At 42.8% G+C, this 11,584-nt stretch overlaps 1 protein-coding gene across 1 annotated transcript in view; it reads right to left on the reverse strand.

Moving 5' to 3' along the window:
* PHLDB2 (pleckstrin homology like domain family B member 2) overlaps nucleotides 1-11,315 on the reverse strand; it is a 125,154-nt gene extending 113,839 nt beyond the window's left edge. The window contains exon 1 of the mRNA XM_062003444.1: nucleotides 11,268-11,315. The gene's annotated coding sequence lies outside the window, so the exon portion shown is untranslated. The remainder of the gene's footprint in view (nucleotides 1-11,267) is intronic.
* Nucleotides 11,316-11,584: the final 269 nt, after the last annotated feature.

Here is an 11,584-nt window from a genome sequence, read left to right on the forward strand (position 1 = left end):
TTTTGCTACTTGTTCTTTGTGAAGAATTAAGAGAAGAGAGAGACCTGGGAATCCTGATTGATAATAAACTGAACATGAGTCAGCAATGTGCCCTCGTGCCAAGAAGGCCAATGGTATCCTGGGATGCATCAAGAAGAGTGTGGGCAGCAGATCAAGGGAGGTTCTGCTTCGCCTCTACTCTGCCCTGGTGAGGCCTCATCTGGAGTCCTGTGTCCAGTTCTGGGCTCCCCAGTTCAAGAGGGAGAGAGTCCAGTGCAGGGCCACCAAGATGATCAGGGGACTGGAATATCTTTCATACGAGGAAAGGCTGCGGGAACTGGGGCTGTTTAGTCTAGAAAAGAGAAGACTGAGGGAGGATCTCATTAATATTTACAAATATCTAAATGGTAGGTGTCAGGAGGTTGGGGCATCCCTTTTATCTATTATATCTAGCAACAGGACAAGGGGTAATGGGATGAAGCTGGAACACAAAAAGTTTCATTTAAATATAAGAAAAAGCCTATTTAACTGTTCAGATGAGGGAGCAGCAGCACAGGCTGCCCAGGGAGGGTGTGGAGTCTCCTTCCTTGGAGGTTTTGAAGACTTGCCTGGACACGTTCTTATGCGACCTGATATAGGTGGACCTGCTTCTGCAGAGAGGTTGGACTAGATGATCTCTAAAGGTCCCTTCCATCCCCTACCATGCTATGATTGTGGGACACTGGAGGACTGAAAAGCTTCTCTTGGATTCCCAGTCATATAACAAAGCATTTTCATTTTTTGATCATTGTCAGAATAGTCTTCCACAAGGAGTTTAATGCTGACTCTGATCTCAGCTGACTACTAATTTTTTTTTGTGGAAGCACCATACCATTTGAGTTCTCAGTATACTGCTTGCTGGTCTCATGCACACATTGAGGAAATAACCTGTATCCCTGCAGAACAAGCAGTTAAAGGTCGTTAGGAAACAAGAGGCAGTTATTCCCTTCCAAAAACCCATGTTCTACAGGAGATTAGTGATTGAAGCCGTTAAAGTGTTAATCAATCCCTTAAGCATTGTCATATTAGCAGCACTTGCCCAAACTGAAGGTGAAAGAACAGCTTCAAGGTTTTTCTTTTCCAGGAAATGATTCAAATTATCATCTAGCAAAAGTGGAACACCAAGAAGTTTACAGGTGAGAAAGATGTACCTTTTTGCCACATAGCATACAAGACATCATGAACATAGGCCAGGTTTATCCACGGCCACTGAGTTGAGACTCCCAAAACTGCAGACCTCATCATACTGTTTTGTACCTGAAGCCAAGGCATGACCTACAGCAAAGAACTAAACAGCTATGTTAGTGCAGCAATACCATCCAGGTTTCAAGTGATTAAAAGACTCCAGAGAAAACCCTAATCCAAATTAAAGAATCTTGGATAAGTCAACATAAGAGGAATTCAGAACTTCTTTGTCTATGGGCAAATTACACTGCACGTTATGCAGACTCACTTGTGGACTTCTGTCAGCCATGCCAAAATAAGAGTTTTGAAGTAAATAGGGACTAATAGATTTTTAAGGAGAGCTTTTTCAATAGTCAAAATTGTAAAAACAGAGAAAGGCCTCAATCTGAACACTGCCTGATTTTGAAGCCTTCCTCAATAAAAATGCTTCTCAGTTTGAAGAGTACTGTAAAGGAATCTAGATAAAAATCACTACAATGGTTTTAATAAAACTGTCTGACTATCACTTTGAGAGCTGGAGGGCTCAGAGGTAACCTTGCAGCACATTTCAGCTCTCTCCCATGTAGCGTGGGGTTAGAAGGCAGAGACATAGAAATCCCCCCCATCCAGTCCTGCTTGACAGAGGTGGCTCCTTCCCTTCTGAACTGATGTTGATTTGATGCAGGTCCCAAGGGACATACAGATGCTCTCCCTGCTTCTGGGAGTTTAGAGTCTTAGCCTGCTACACCCTCACTCAGTAGGGACACAGTAAGTCAAGTTAGCAAGGCCTCAACTCTCCTGCTTGTGGCTGGGCTGCTGGCCTGCAGAGAGCAGGGCTCCATGGAGAAGCCTGAAAGCTAAACTTCTGCCAGCTGGCTGACAGCCAAGGCAGATCCCTCTCCAAACCACAGCAAGGAAATACTACAGAGCCTCTGACTGCAGCTTGAAACTAGATGCAAATCTATAGAAACTTCCTTTTGCTTTTCCATAATGTTTTAAAATTGAATGAGGTCCTGTAAAAGCTCTTCAAATCTTCTGGGTAAAATTTGTACAGATGCCTCTAATGTTGTGGAGCTTAAGAGTGGAAATAAGGTTGAGCTTATGATTTCATTTGAGGTTTCACCTTGCAGCAAACTGAGACCAGGACACTTCTTGTGAACTGAAGGCCTCAGAGCTGTAGCAAAGCTTTAGCCACAATCACCTTACATTCTGGAATAATTTAGCATTTTTTTAGACTGGGTCAAGATGAAGACAGCCATGCTACAAGTAAGGCTTCATAACATTATCAGCAGCTCTTTCCCTATTTAGTCTAACTCAGGATTTTATAAAAAAGGCCATGTGAAAATACAGATTCTATATTTAGACTTTGGAAGCAGGGAAAGAGTAGATTGAACTTATCTGGATGTCACATCAGGTCAGGAAAGAGCTGGCCAAGCCCAGCAAAAATGGGATCCAACAAGTGCAACCATGAACTGCTGTTTTAGAAGCAGGCTTGAAGGGAGAGCAGAGCATATTAAGTGTTTGGTAAGAGACAGCAGAAATATCTTTCTGTAGCTGGTCACGTCTGGAACCTTGCCAGGTGTGCGCTACCAGCAACCTCATGGGACATGCACAGAAAACTGCCAAGTCCAGTTCTTTGACTTACATTTCTGATGCTACCACATCACATACAACTGTCCCCAAGAAAGCCACATCAAAACAGAACTAGACCACCCCTCCCCCCCCAATCCAATGCTAATCCTCCTTCTGCTTACTGGAGTGAAAGAAATTAAATAGATATTTGTGTACATTTTCTATCTGCATGCTTCAGTACAGTGCAGAACCAAAAGACAACATTATGCTTAAAATCTTCTCTACAAACTTTGTTATTTTCATCGGGACAAAGGACTGGAATAAGGATGCATTTCCAAACGCACTGGGATCCAAGGCTACACACAAACTTAAAGTTCAAGGCTTGCTTATATAACAGGCTTGGGTTTTAGAATGACAAATCCAACTTCTACCCCATAGTTATGCTGGCTAATGCTCAACGTGCTTGGCCAGGGCCTGGACCACAGCATCCAAGCACAGGTCTTAGTTTACCCAGTCAAAACAAACAGATTTGGGGTTTGGCTTCATGCACTGTCGAGGCTGATTTTCAGTTGGTTTTGCTTGAGGCACACCTCTGCTCTCCTCTTGCTTGCCAGGCTCAGCCTTACTCACAGGGCTTGTGCTCCTCTTCACATGCCTGGCCTCCTTTGTCCTTGCGTTGGGAGTTTCCAGGAGGTGCCCTGGGTAACTTCCCCATTGCTTGCCTTCTCATGCAACTCATCACAGCAACATCAGCCAAAGGCAGAGTGTTTGAAAGAAAGCTATCTCTCTGCATTTTTCTACCCATCCTTCACAAAGAGGCAACGTGGAGAGAGGAATCAATCCAGAGAAAGTAGTAACACTAGCCAAGAAGTATGAAGGATAGGAAAGAAAACCAGGGAAACAAAGGAAAAAAATTAAAAAAAAAAATCCAAAAAACCAGCCCACATCTAAAAGACTGTTGTGTTTAGTTTCTGAAAGCATGTTTCTGGAAAAGATCTTTAGCTTTAGGCTTGGAGTACATAATTGCCAACTCCACACGTTTGTACTCAAAGGGTACTCAGGGTCAGGGGTTCTTACAGCTGGGGAATACAGATAGCTGGTGGGCCTCTGAGGAGACCACATAATAGTTGTGAGGCTGAAAATTCAAAGCTCTATGACCAGGGACAACGTGGGGAAATGCTTAGGACTGAAGGAGTTTGCTGGTCCAATAAGTTTGGAAAGCTGTGCTGCAGCTTGCAGCTGTTCTCCTTCTAAGCAGCAAACTCTAAAGCATGCCTGTTTGCTAAGCTTCCCAAATGAACCACTGTTACTTATACTCTGGTTTCTAGGCAGAGAAAATCCTCCTTTTTATCATTTCCCCTCACTCCATTTGTTGCTCCTCCCTTGAAGTTTTTATCCTCTTGGTTAAGCCAAGCATCAAATGAGTTGCATGTGTAGTTATGCTCCAAGAGGGCAGGGACCCCAGGGAAGCAAATAGGGGTGGGGAATTCGGGCTCATCACCTTTTCTTTTCCCTGTGGCTCAGCTGCAGGCTAGTCTAACAAAACAAATTAACTACTTTCAATCCGTAGCAACTTTAAAATTGAGAAGACATTAAAATCAAAATAAGTATTTTCATACTTGATTGCAAAGATTAAAGAACATAGTTCTCTGGTGGTCACCTGAATCTGTTTTACAAAGACATCTGAAAGGCATTTTATCAGCTGCTGAGCAGTATTTACTTATGAAACTGTTCTAATTGCCTTGGAATGTGCACTCTGGCTGCTGGAACAGCTCCCTCCTGCCGATATAATAAGTGAAGTAATACTAGTTTATAGGACATGTCATTTCTATACAGCATTCATTCTTTGTTCTCAAGGTAAACAGCATATATTTTAAAAATACAAAGGAAAGACCTCAAAAGACTTTCTCATATCTGCCCTATGTGTTTAGAAGAGCATCAAATCATCAGCAAGAGAAATCACTGCCATTACTGAAATACTCTTACATCAGTAATCTAGTACTAAACCTATCTTGCAGCTGGAAATTGCCTTGAGAAATAAAAAAAATATTTCTGATGCCCACTAAAATCAGGGCTGAAGTCAATATCTAGGGAGGGAGGAATAATGAGTCCTGGCCACAAATAAGCCCTGCCACAAGCTTGCAGCCTTGCTTTTCATATTTAAACAGTGAAAATCTTGGTATATCAAAGATAATCTACACTTTTTTCTCCTAATCTTCGAAAATTGAAGCAGAACTCTGGTCTGTATAACACATGCTGAGACTAAGTAACAGCCTATCAAAAAAAGAGAATCAGTTAATAGTTTTATCTGCCTTTAAGACAAAGGCATCCCAAATACTGAGTCACAATCTGGAAGTGCGGTAATTTGAATGTTGCTTGCTTTTTGTCTGCATCACAAAATCCTAGTGTACTTTACCTGGCAGAATTAGAAAAGAGATAATCACAGAATAATTACTATTAGACATGTATAACACTGGAAAATAAAGGACAGATCACACATATCCTCCTGGCACCTATGCAGAAGCGAACCCCCGTAGATCCTCTTGGTACATAAGCCAAAACAGCCAAGCCAGTCCCCTTGACCTGGGCCAAACTTTGTAAACAGACTTGTAAACTTCAAATACTTTTAGCTGGTTTCATAGGAGGTGGGAGTGTCACACCCTGACATGAAGCCTGAGCTAACAGAAAAACAGCTTGGAAGAAGCAGCTTCAGACAAAAGCATGACAGACTTAGGGATAAACAGCCCTGGCAACTTTTCAGATCCCACTGCTCTGGCTGTGACAGTCCTGCTTCAGTATTGAGTTCTCCAACAGGAGATAAGCACTCCAGGCTGTACAGTGGTGATGCTATCTCCTGCAGGAAACATCACACATGCATTGGAGTCTCTGCTTTGTGCAGACTCAAGAGCTGTGGCTTTTTAAGAGCACAGTGTTTGTGAGAAGGGAAGGTGGGATATCCATTTGGCCACAGGCAAATCTTGGTGGAGGGGGAGGCAGGGTTAGAGGCTCTCAGCTTAGAGAAGACGGAGCTCTTAAAATTTCTGACTCATTCAGTCTTCTTGAGTTTTCTACCTTACATCTCATCCAGGTCTCTTCTGCTGTGCAGGCACTGCAATTCTCTTTGCATCTCCTCTCCAGATGCAAGCTGTACAGGCAGTCAGTCCTCAGCATCCTCAACAGCTGCTGCCACTTGAGCTGCTCCACCTTTCCACTCCTGCTGTTAGTCACTCTCCTGCCCACCAAAGCAACAGCTACACACTCCTCTCTGGTCACCAGGGCAAGGGGAGTCTCCCAAATTCCTGCCTTCCCCTGCCCCTGCCTCCTCTCAATCAACCCACAGTTAACATTCCCTTTTGTTTTTTTCCTCCTACAGTGAATTTCTCTCTTCTTCCTCTTACTGGAAAGCCTGTTTTTGGCCTTAAGGCAGCATGAACTTCTCCCTAGCTTTTCCCCTGCTTGAAGGGGCCTGACCTGGAGGAGAGAACTTTGAAGAGCTGTAGATATCCCTGCACGACCTTTTCATTCTTTGGCCTCCATTGCTTTAGTCAACACCACAACGGCCTTCTAGTATGACAATCACCATTTGTTGCTTAGGAATTAAACATTGACTAAACACACCATTTTGCATAGGCCATTGAACTGGAAGAATGTTTAGTGAGCTCAGCAGCTAAAGCTCTATTAACCATCTCTGGTGACCTTCTCCTTGAGCAATGCAAAGGCAACACTGGGAGTCAAACTCTTTATAAGTGCTCCCTTTGCAACCCACAATACTTTTAAGGCTCTAACATCTCGACAAAAAAAGGTAAAATGCCTGCCAGCAGGTAGATGCTAACTTATCTGTCCCACCATGGTATAAAGTTCATAGTCCCCCACTTCATATTGTTCCCATTCTCTCCAAACCAGTTTAGCCCCAGCCACAGCACATCTGCTCTTTCTGCCACACCAGTGAGTTTAAGTGCTGCATTCCAAGTTAAAAGGCAGATTGTTTTCCTTCCTTTAGTATGCCTGCAATGTTAAAAAGTGCTCTAGAGCACAGGTCAGTTAAAGGTGTGTTCAAACAGAATGGCTAACAGACAAGACAGCAAATGGAGATCTACAAACACCAGCAAATTCACTTGTTCAGCAGGATAGTAACTGGAGTCCAAAACATCCCTGGAGGAAGATGTCTCTTCCCCAGGTATCAAAACCATGTGTGTCATGAAGTAATTATATTCTGACTAGAAGTCTGGAAAGCCAGCTACACTCTCAGGCACTTCAAAACAACCAGGGAGAAAAGCGACAGGAAAATTCCTTGCATTTTCTGAATTCTCCTTTTCCTTTACTTGATCATGCAAAGAGAAGCACAGGAAGCAAGAGCCCACATCTCCCTCAGACTCGATGCTAATATATCCTTAATATATCCTGCTCTTATTACACCAGGAGAGAAAGCTTTAATGAGTGGTAGGTGGTCTTTGGTGGTTGCTATCCAAAAACAGCTCTACCACCTCGCTGGAACTGGACTCTGTCCCGTCCTGCAGCATGTTGCCAGTGCTAATAGTTTACTAGGACTGTTAAGTGTTTTTGAAAATGAAAGGCAGCTTTCAACACTACTCCTAGATCAATCAGCTCTGGAAAAAAAAATGGTCAGTCTGAACACTGTCTCAACCTGGAGCCAGAAAGCCATACTTAATCTAATTAAACTCTTCCAGGGAACATGCACCAACTACTTCTGAGTTAGGAAAAGAACAGCACAAGTATTAATGATGAGACTTACTGGCCAGAGCAGACCAGATGTGTCCCAGATGATAGGAGTCCAGCAAGACAGAAGCGAGAGAAAGGTCTGAGCAAGTGCTTAAGATTTCTAAAATAAGAACCCACCAACTTGCCTCTCTTCTCCTGTCCTACCATAGACTGGAGTCTTCAAGAAAGGAAAAATAAGGTGTGGTACCCTGAAATGTATGAATCTGAGTGTATGCTTGAGCCTAACTTTGACCCTGAGGGGGTCCACATTCCCCAGAGAGGTTTGTCACACCCACAGGAAGAGCCAGGTTAGACATCCACCCCTGCACCTTGCAGGAAATATTCTGAAGTCCACACCGTGGGAGGTGAGTTTCGGCCTGCTTAGCCGAGAGCCTGTGCCAGTCTACATATTTGCAGTCTTCAGTACCACTGCAGGAACACGTCTCAAGCTTTAATGAATGCAGCGCAACACCTCTGTGATCTGGGCAGGTATAATGAACACCACTGTAATTTTCAGCATATTAGAAGGTAGTCATATTTTTCTTCCAAACAAATATAACAACACATGTTTATTTCCATTTGTCCCTTTCAGAACTCTTCTATAATTTTGGCAAGGCCTGAAACTCACAAAATGCCGCCTGTCAGTTCCATGGGCATTAAAACCACGCAGACCAAAGCAAAGTAAGATGCTGGGAACAAGACTGGGCAACCACCCACCTTTAACCATGAGAAAGCATGTGTAGAGATGTGGGACACTGCACTGGTGAGCCTCTGGATCTACTGACCAGTCCCCATGGTAGGCAAGAGGGTGGCAGCAGTATATATCTGTCTATTAAACATGATATCTCAGGGGGCCTAAGGACAGTAAAAACAATTTTCCTTGTCATCTTTTCTGAAACATCCTAGCTAACCACTCAAAATCCTTGTTTTCCTGCCTCACTGGCTCCAAGCAGACTGCTCATCAGCCATCTGCAGAAGCATACACATTCAGTGGGATCTCCAGTGTCCTCCAGAGGCTTGATTTTCAACTAGTTTTCCTCATTCTCTGGTAAAAGCATTGCTATAACAGCTTCTACAGCCTCTTCTGCTCTGAGTCACAGTATAGTAATACAGCAGAGAACAAGCTCACTGGCCAATTCTTTCATTTCTCTTTTGGGTAAACAGAATCTCACTATAATCATGATCTTGAGAAGCCGGTTCCCTGGTGCATGTTATTAACACTGCCTGCATTATCCTTCAAGCCTTGGAAAAGGAACAAACCTAGCCCCAAGACAGGAGGAAGGAACTAAACACAGAAGGGAAATTAAGATGCTTCAACATCCTTGTTCTTGGCAATAAAATGCAAGAAGAAAAGGTTGTAGTTATCCAGTTTATTGCCATAAACACACAGGTTTTCAGTAGTCCAGGTTTCAGTAACTCTTTCTGGGAGACTGCAGTCAAATATCCATCTGTGAATGCAATCCCCCTTGTGCACACAATCCAGGTGGCGTGAAGATGACACTGCCAAGTTCTCTTTCCAGGTGCAGTACTATGGAAACAAATGATGACCTGGTAGGAGTTACTAGGATTCTCCAAAAATCTGGAGAATTGTCTGGTTTCCAGTGTTATTATCAGCATTGTGCATGGCTGCAAAGTGAATGCATCCAGCATGGGAGGCAGGGGGGAGGGGTGGGTAGGGAGGAATCGCTCTTGAGAAACACCAGTTTAATCACTCTATAAACATGTCTGTGGTATGCAACAAAGAAGGCAATGTAGTGAGAACTTGTGTCCTCAGATAGTCCTGTTACTGAGGGTAGTTTTCAAGACTGACTTAGGTAGGGTTGGAAGAGGACTATCTTTGCGATATCTACTTCTGTTTTGGCAATATGACCAAAGAGCGTTTTCCAGTAATAACCACTATCACACAGTTGTCTGCTTCTAATGCTTCAGAGTTCAAATCATGATTCCTCTAAGAAATACAAACTGTTGGCATTTGAGATATTTAAGCTGAAATACTAACGATTGGTTTCTTTTTTTCCCCCCCTCAGGAGAAACGCCTGGCATGTTGCATTTTATTTGCTGACAGTGTAGTCTTTCAAAGGATGCAATCAAGTTAAATTCAGCACTTTCATAAATGTGGAACTGCATTTAGCATATCAGATGAACTTCATACTGGATGCAATTCAAAGATTAAACTTCATGTAATAATTTGTTCTGTCTCAGAAAAAAAGCCCCAAATCAAGAGAACTTTATTTTCCCGTTCCAAAGGGCAAGTTGCAGCACCATCTCTACTGCATACCTTTCCTACTCCCTTTCCACTGCTCCAGCTTCTGAGGACGCTTTTTGTTTCTTCTCACACTTGTGACTTTAGATTTTGCAATTTCAAAATGGAAGAACAACCCAGGAATACCAAAAGCCAACCCTTTGCTCAGTTGCTACCAGCAGAAAGAACACAGACGCTCAGTAGCACAAAGTTAAAGAAAAATACTTTTTCCATCTCTAATTCTCATTTGTACAGAGCTCAATCAACCAACCAACATTTTTTTTCCCCACCCAATCTACCAGATGATGACTTGGATGCAGGGAGGAACATTCCCTCAGGCAATCTTTTATTTCCCTTTACTTAAAGCCTATTTGCAAGAAGCAACATGACAGGAAACAACTCATGTCTCAATTTTCTGCACTCTACATCCCTAAATTTTCAACCCAAGAGGAATTGGTCTTAGAGGTATGAATGCATATTAAGTGCCATGGTGCTGTTTGCAGTACAAAGTGAGGGGCTGGGGGAGACGTGGATGGGTCAGCTGCTTGTCTGCCCCTCTGCTGACCAACCAAAACAGCATCTGCCGCTAAAAGCATCAAAACCTCCTCTTGATCATAACAGACGTTAAATGTCAAAGGCATCTACAACTCTGATCAAATACAGAAATTACCCTTTCAAACGCAAGCATAAGATACCATCTGGGCTTTTTGAACACAACAGTCAAGCTTTTAGGCTGTTTTGGTGAATCCTGCAAGTCTTTGCATGAAGACCAACCCATTTGTTGTTCAGCATCTCCAGAGTCACCAGAACTCTTTCAAACATTCATCCAGCAGCTAAGGTGTCTGCCTGAAGTATAAATGGCCAGTCTGCACCAACATTGTGTCCTAGTTTCCACGTTATACAACTACTGGCTAGCTACCTCAAAGCACTAGTGCCTAAGGTACTACCAGTCACTTCTTTTCTTCTACCACGAAACTACTCTCCACAGATACAGCCACACAAAATCACCCCTGTACCAATTCTGCTTCTAAATCAGATGCCAAGCTAATCAGTAGTATCATGCAGCAAGTAAGTCTGGTTTACCTTTAAACTATTGAAAACAAAGCCATTACAAAGTAGACAGGAGACACATTTACCTCTCTAAAGTTCTTCCTATTTCACAACTCTATGCAATTTCAGCCCACAGGTTATTATGCTGAAAACTTTAATTCATAAATCTGGCCATATAAGCAGTTCTGCCACAGGCACATGTTCTCACTGGTTGCTGAAAGGAACAGTACCTACTTACTGAGGTCTAATTCTTGTTGAATGTTAAGACATAAACCTACACAGCTACGTGGCTGACAGCAGCTTCTCCCTCAAGCAGAAGCTGCATTATCCTGCAGTTCTTACCCTGAGGTATAGTTCTTTCTATTGTAGATAAGAGACGTACAAGAAAAGACAAAAACAACCAGCTGTTTTCTACTCTAAGCAGCCTTTATGTTTTCCCTCTAAATTGAGGGAAAGATGATTTTAAGAATTATCTTCACAGTTTATGCATACACAAAGTTACCTGTTAATGACTGGGGTCACTCTTGTAGTCTTCTCCAGAAGATTCCACTTCTTCCAGACGTAGGTGGTGGCAACTGCTATCAGCTGTGCCAAGAAGAAACAAGCATCAAACTCTGGATTACCTAAGAGCAGCAGCTGGATTCACTAACTAGCAGTAATTAAAAAAAAAATAAAATAAATCACTTGGTTTCTTTTTCCAGCATTTGCTCACCTGAGAGCTTGACAAACTGACCTAAATTATTACATTTAAATTAGAAGCTTTTTGGTCAAATGGTTTTCTAGTCTACCTGAATGACTGGTGTATCACCTAACTCAAAA

This window comes from Colius striatus, chromosome 1 (genome assembly GCF_028858725.1).
Source record: "Colius striatus isolate bColStr4 chromosome 1, bColStr4.1.hap1, whole genome shotgun sequence".
Taxonomy (NCBI): domain Eukaryota; kingdom Metazoa; phylum Chordata; class Aves; order Coliiformes; family Coliidae; genus Colius; species Colius striatus.